The following is a 6673-nucleotide window of genomic DNA, read 5'->3' as shown; positions in this document are numbered from 1 at the left end:
TCCCATCCACTCACTCCCACTCGTGGCAACACATGCTGGCATCCACTGACTCGCAGTCACACTCGCGTCGAGAAAAGCAGAAATTTGGGCAAGTTGGTACGTATTCATTTTTGAAACAGCGAAACAAAGACGGGACGTGGAAACAGAGGGGTAAAGACAAACAGGCGCTGACTAACAACTGGGTTTATTGAAAAAAACACTAATATATAGACAAAGTTAAGAAAGATTAATCGCCACTATAGTCAACTCATGCCACATGGGACGCCAGATACCCAATCTCCCCTTCGGAAACGGCGACCGATGGGCAACTAATGCACGTTGCGCTCTTCTCACGTATAAGAAAAGCTTCAATAACTTCTCGCGTCATCTTATCACTATGGCGGAACACGTTGTTGGTGTTCTTCTAGTCGGGGGTACATTTGCATTTCTTGCAACGAAATGCATATTTAGCGAGAGGGTCTCCTTCTGATTTTCTTTTTTCGTAATATTTTTCATGTTTACATTTCCACTTTCTGCAGTGGACCGCCACGTGTGACAGGGTGTCTTTTTTTCTGGTGTTCTCATGTTCCATGAGCCGCTTGTTGATGCATCTTTCTGTTCGGCCAATATATGTGGCGCCACACGAGAAGGGAATTTGTTATACTACCCCTACCTCGCAAGGTACATAAGGGGAAACATGGCGCACCTGACAAGCCCTTTTGTTTCTCTCCTGCCTCTGCCTTACCTGCTTGCACATCCTGCCTAATTTCTTCGGGGCAGAAAACACGACGTCAACGCCATATCTGCCTGCAACTTTTTTGAGCCCATGGGACATGCTGTGCGCATATGGAACCATTGCCGGTCTTTTATTTTTATTTTCATTTCTTGCACTCGGCCGAGCCCCATAGTTCACCTGCCTAAGCAATTTCTCCGCTGCCCTTGAAATGAGGTGAGCCGGATAGCCATTCGCGCATAATCTGCTTGATTGGGCTGCAATGCTCTCCCCAATCATTTCACGGCAGGACTTCTTGAGTGAAGACTGCAGGTAAGAAACGATAATGCCTTCTTTAATAAGCTTGAAATGACCTGACCGGAAGTTTAACAAGGGCTTAGCCGATCTTGCGTCCACTAACACTCATGAGCATTCACTCAAACTCATCACCACTCACACTCATGACCACTCACTCGCTCTCATGCTCATGAGGACCTACACTCAAATCCACTCGCTCGTACTCACACTCACGTCCACTCACGTCCACTCACACACACAACCACTCACTCGCACTCAAACTCATGACCACCCACACTCACATGCACTCACTTGCACCCACACTCAAGTCCACTCTTACTCACGACCACTCACTCACACTCTCCGACGTGAGTGTTAGTCAGGCGATATGAGCGCACTCATCAGTGAGTGTGCCGACTTATGGTTATCGCGAACCGCGTGGCATAATCGGTGGCGACGACAATCCACTTGTTGCCTGAGGAGGACTCCGGGAAGGGTCCAAGTAAATCAAGCCCAACACGAGAACACTGGTCGGTCGGGATGGGTATCGGCTGCAGGTGTCCAGAAGGCTGAACGGGGGGCTTCTTTCGGTGCTGACCGAGGTCTCAAGTGGCCACGTAGCGTTGACGGAGCGGTACAGACCAGGCCAGAAGAAACGCCGGCGCGCGCGGTCGTACGTTTCGGGAGACACCAAGATGACCAGCCGTAGGTGCGTCATGCAGTTGCTCGAGGATAGTGGAGCCTAGGTGGCGGGGAACGACAAGCAAGTGCTCAGCGCCATCATGTCGCGTGTTGCGGCGGTACAGCGTGTTCTCGTCCTGCAAAAACCGTGCCAGAGGAGGGTCACGCCGGTCCGTGCTGAGGCGGTCAATGAGAGAGGTGAGGGTGGGATCCAAGCGCTGTTCGGCGGCAATGTGGGAGAGGTTGGAGATGGAGAGGACACAGGCATCCGACTCAGTCTGTAGAGAAAAGGGGATCGACTGGATAGAGTGATAGGCAGTCCGCATCTTGATGGAGGTGACCGGACCTGTGAACTACGGAAAAGGTGTATTCTTGCAATCGCAGTGCCCACCGGCCAAGACGGTCAGTACGGTCCTTGAGAGAGGAGAGCCAACACAGGGCATGGTGGTCGGCTATAACACTGAATGGTCGACCGAGCAAGTATGTGCGGAATTTTCCAATGGCCGAAACGAGATCCAGGCACTAGCGTTCTGTAATGGAGTAATTCTCTGCGGAAGAAAAAAGACGGCTTGCGTACGCAATCACGCAGTGCTGGCCGCGTTGTCTCTGAGCAACGATGGCGCCAATTGTATGACCACTTGCATCGGTGCGAAGTTCAGTCGTACCAGACTGATTGATATGGGCCAAGACAGGAGGGTTGGGGAGGACGGCGATAAGGTTGGAGAATGCAGTTGACTGCTCTGGTCCCCAGGAAAAAGGAGCACCTTTCTGCAACAGATTGGTGAGAGGGCGAGCGATAGATGCGAAGTTCTGGACGAACCGGCGAAAGTAGCAGAGACCGATGAAACTGCGTACATCGCTGGGCGAACGGGGGCAGGGAAAAGCACTGACGGCACGAACTTTATCAGGATCGGGATGTATGCCACTTGCATTCACCAAATGGCCGAGGACTTTAAATTCGCGGTGGCCGAAAGGCCCAGGGGGTATGCTTCTAAGCCTTCTAATGGGACTCCTGTAGCATTCGTGTAAGTCCTACCCATTGGAGGAGGCAGGACCCGAATTCTTCTTATCTTCAGGAATTTATTGGTTTATTGAGGTTTTAACGTCCCGAAGCAACTCAGGCTATGAGGGACACCGTAATGAAGGACTCCGGAAATTTCGACCACCTGGGGTTCTTTAACGTGCACTGACATCGCACAGCACACGGGCGTCTATAATTTCGCCTTCATCGAAATTCGGCCGCCACGGTCGGGATCGAACCCGCGTCTTTCGGGTCAGCAGCCGAGTGCCGTAACCACTGAGCCACCGCGGCGGGTCTTCAGGAATTTGGAATACTGGAGAGGCATTACGAACCACACGGTGTGGCTCAGAATCAAACCCCTTGGGCTCCAAACTCTTGACAAAAACTGTACATGCATCAATAAATAACAAAATATTTGCTCAAAAGCCGCGTCCCTCATAAGCTCCGGACTCCCTCTCTCGGCGCCTAGCGGATGCAGACCGCCTCACATCGAGCTCCCTCCAATCTGCCCCAAGTGGCTGGAAATTTTGCCTATCGCACCAGAATATCTTCAGCATCGTCCCCGGCAAGTTCACGGCTTTCACCCAACACCCATATTTAGGGAATCGGACCATTTTTCGCCACGGATCTGAGTGCTCTTTTGAAAATACGAAGCGGCAGACGCCGCAGACCGCCGACGCCGCGGTAAGCACTCCACATACTATGCAGGCGATGGAAGTCGCCGAAGACGGCGTAGCGCCGGACACCATTCTGGCCTCACCACAAGCCTTGCCTGCTCTCGCATTGCTACCCAACATCTCTCCACTTCAAGACATAGAAGACCGACAAAAGCATTTGTTGGGCGAGTTGGTGTTTTCGATGATCCATAACTACAGCGCAAACGACAGGACAGAGATGAAGAAGGGACACCACACACCACACAGTTGTGAGTCAGCGCTGTGTGGTGTCCCTTCATCTCTGTCCTGTCGTTTGCGCTGTAGTTATGGAACATAGAAGGCACCACCCCATTCACCACCGTTTTGTACGGCCGCCGAACCCGCAAGCTTCCCGAGCCACCCCGTCATCGACACACGCTCATCTCAGTTTCCTTTCATCTCCCTGCCTCACTCATAGCTGCACCAGTGAGTCATATCTTGCGTTGGTATCCTGCGTTGGTATCGCGTTTTCTAGCCCCCCGGATCACCAGAAGTTCAGATTTGCTTGGCGAGCATTTTAATCCTGCCCATTCCGCGTTATCCTGGACAATATCGATCGCGTGTTGGAGATTTTGTTCTATTTCCCCATCGTTTCCTGTGTGCGTCCATATTGTTATGTCATCCGCATATAGCGTATGGTTTATGCCTTCGATAGTCTTCAATAGTGGCGGTAGGTTCTTCAACGCCAGATTGAATAAGAAAGGAGAGAGTACTGAGCCCTGCGGAGTTCCCTTGCCACCCAGCTTAATAGCTTCTGACTTGATGTCTCCTAGATTTATTTCTGCAGTTCTGCCGGTTAGAAAGTCCCTTACCTAATCGTAGGTCCGCTTTCCAGGGGCAATCTCCGCCAGATTAGTTAGTATGACCTCGTGTTTGACGTTATCGAAGGCTTTATGTAGGCCGAGGCCCAGTATAGTTTTGGCGCCCCCTTTGTTGGGCGGGTCTATGATGTCTGCTTTCAGCTGGAGCATGACGTCCTGCATGGACAACTTGCTCCTAAAGCCTAGCATCGTTTCAGAAAATACCTCCCTTTCCTCTGCGTATTCCTGGAGTCTGTTTAATATAACATGTTCCATCAGCTTCCCCAGGCACGACGTTAGCGATATCGGCCTGAGGTTGCCCACTTCAAGTTTCTTCCCGGGTTTGGGAATAAAGATAACTTTGGCATGTTTCCATTGTGAAGGTAGACTACCTCGTTTCCATATCTCATTTAGGTAGTCTGTGACTGCCGTGACCGAGACTAGATCTAGGTTCCTTAGCATTTTGTTGGTTACCCCATCTGCCCCCGCTGCCGACGTCGTTCTTAGTTGACTCATTGCTCTCCATACCTCCGCAATCGAGATGTCCTCATCTAGCAGTGTGTTCTCTGCTCCTTGGTAAGCTGGAGATGAACCCTCTGTGTTAAGGTACCTGCTCTTCAGTTCCTCTATTAGGTCCGCGGCCGTTCCCTGGTATTTGTGAACCAATCGTTTAAGCTGCCCTTGTGCCGCCGACTTTGTTTGTCCTGGGTCTAGTAAGTGGCGAAGAAGATGCCACGTGTTCTTGCACCCTAGCTTCCCATTCATTTCATCGCAATTTTGTCCCCAGTGTTGACGCTGAAGCTCGTTTGTGTAGTCTTCTTTCTTTCGAGTGTCGATATTCTCTTCTTTAGCCTTGTATTGTGTTTCTGTTTTTTCCACCTCTTCAAGAGGCTCTCGTGGGCTTCCCACATGTGGGCCAGCCTCGAGTCTGTGATGTCATGTCCGGTGGTTGGGGTCTCTCTAGTGTGTCTGTTTATATCTCTTTTGAGTGTCTCAACCCATTGATTTAGATCCGATATCTCCCTCGGAGCGGTTCTGTCCCTGACTTTTCGGAGGGTGTCCCAGTCTGTCAGTTTCGTTTCGCCAAGCTTCCTCTTCATCGGCCTGGTTTGTGTTTCAATCTCTATGACGTAGTGATCGCTACCCAAGGTGTGTCCTGTGTTTGACCATCTTTCACCCTCGAGGTCTCTGCCTAGCGTCAAGTCTGGGGACGTGTCTACACTGAGGCTATTGTCTATCCTCGTGGGGTCTTGCGGGTTGTTTATTAGCGTGAGCCTTAAATTTTGGATTTCTGTCCATAGTTTGTTTCCCTTAGGGGAGAGGCCGTCCGATATCCCCATGCCGGATGCGGGGCGTTGAAGTCCCCCGTGATTACTAATCTCTTCTTATAAGATAGTCTAATGGCTTTACGTAATAGGTCCGCCAGCCCTATGCCCCGGTTTCTCGGTGAGTTGTATATATTCAGAATTGAGAGGATGTTGTCCCCTTTTGTGTTTGGGATTATTTCTAACATCACGTAGTCCTCGCTTGTGTTTTCCAGTGCGTGTTGTTTTGCCGTTAGATTTCTTTGCACTAGCGTGGCCGTGAACGACTTCGGTTTATACTCTTTTTGCACTTCTAGCGGGGTGTACGCGGCGTAGCCATTTAATTTGACCATGCCGCTTGCCTCCTGCAGCGTGATTACGTCTGGTGTGTTTATGCTTTTTTGAATGTATGCCTGCAGGTTCCATCTTTTGGACTGGAAGCCTCTGCAGTTTCACGGGAGGGTGTCGCCGGCAACAGGGGGAAGCCTGGCTTCTATGTTTGCTGGTTGTTCTACAATTTGCTCGAAGCAACTCATGGTTCGTTCCCTGAACATGACGAATTCCGCGTCAAATTGTCAGCACGTTCGGCTATTTTCTCTACCCTAGCGGTAAGGGCATCAATTCTAGCGTCTTGAGCGTCAACCCGCTTCAATAGCGTGTTCATGTCCGACCTAACCATGATATGGGTTTTAGTCAATGCATCCTCGTTTGGACTTTCTGCCGCCTTTTTGGGAGTACTGTCGTCTGTGTTTCCCTCTCTGGGTAGAGGTCTTTTCACGGGGACTCTGGTGTCTGTATCCATTGCGTTCTGAATGTCTCCCCCATCATTTGTGTCACGCGGGGGCGCCTGACTCGCGTTTTGTGATTGTTGCAAAGGTGGTGTTTCGACCACCTTCGGCTGTTCTGTGTTAGCGCTAATGAGCTTCTTCAGCTCCGCCATTTCCTTCTTTATGGTGTCTAGCTCTCTGTCTCTCTTAGCGAGCTGCTCTACCAGTTCCTTCTCCCGAGCGGTTTCCCAAGAAGAGGCCTTAACTGGCCAGCTCACCTTTTTGCCCGCGTCTCTGTCCTTGCTTGAGCCTCTTCCTCTGCTCGAGCTGCTCTCTCTGTCAGGACCCGAGCTGGCGCCTCCGGTCCCCGGTAATGGTGGGAAGGAGCTCGATCTGCTTCTCCCCCGGTGGCCTTGG

Source organism: Amblyomma mixtum, chromosome 10 (assembly GCF_055824585.1).
Source record: "Amblyomma mixtum isolate Tamu chromosome 10, ASM5582458v1, whole genome shotgun sequence".
NCBI classification, from domain to species: Eukaryota; Metazoa; Arthropoda; class Arachnida; order Ixodida; family Ixodidae; genus Amblyomma; species Amblyomma mixtum.
Note: the sequence above shows the minus strand (reverse complement) of the source record.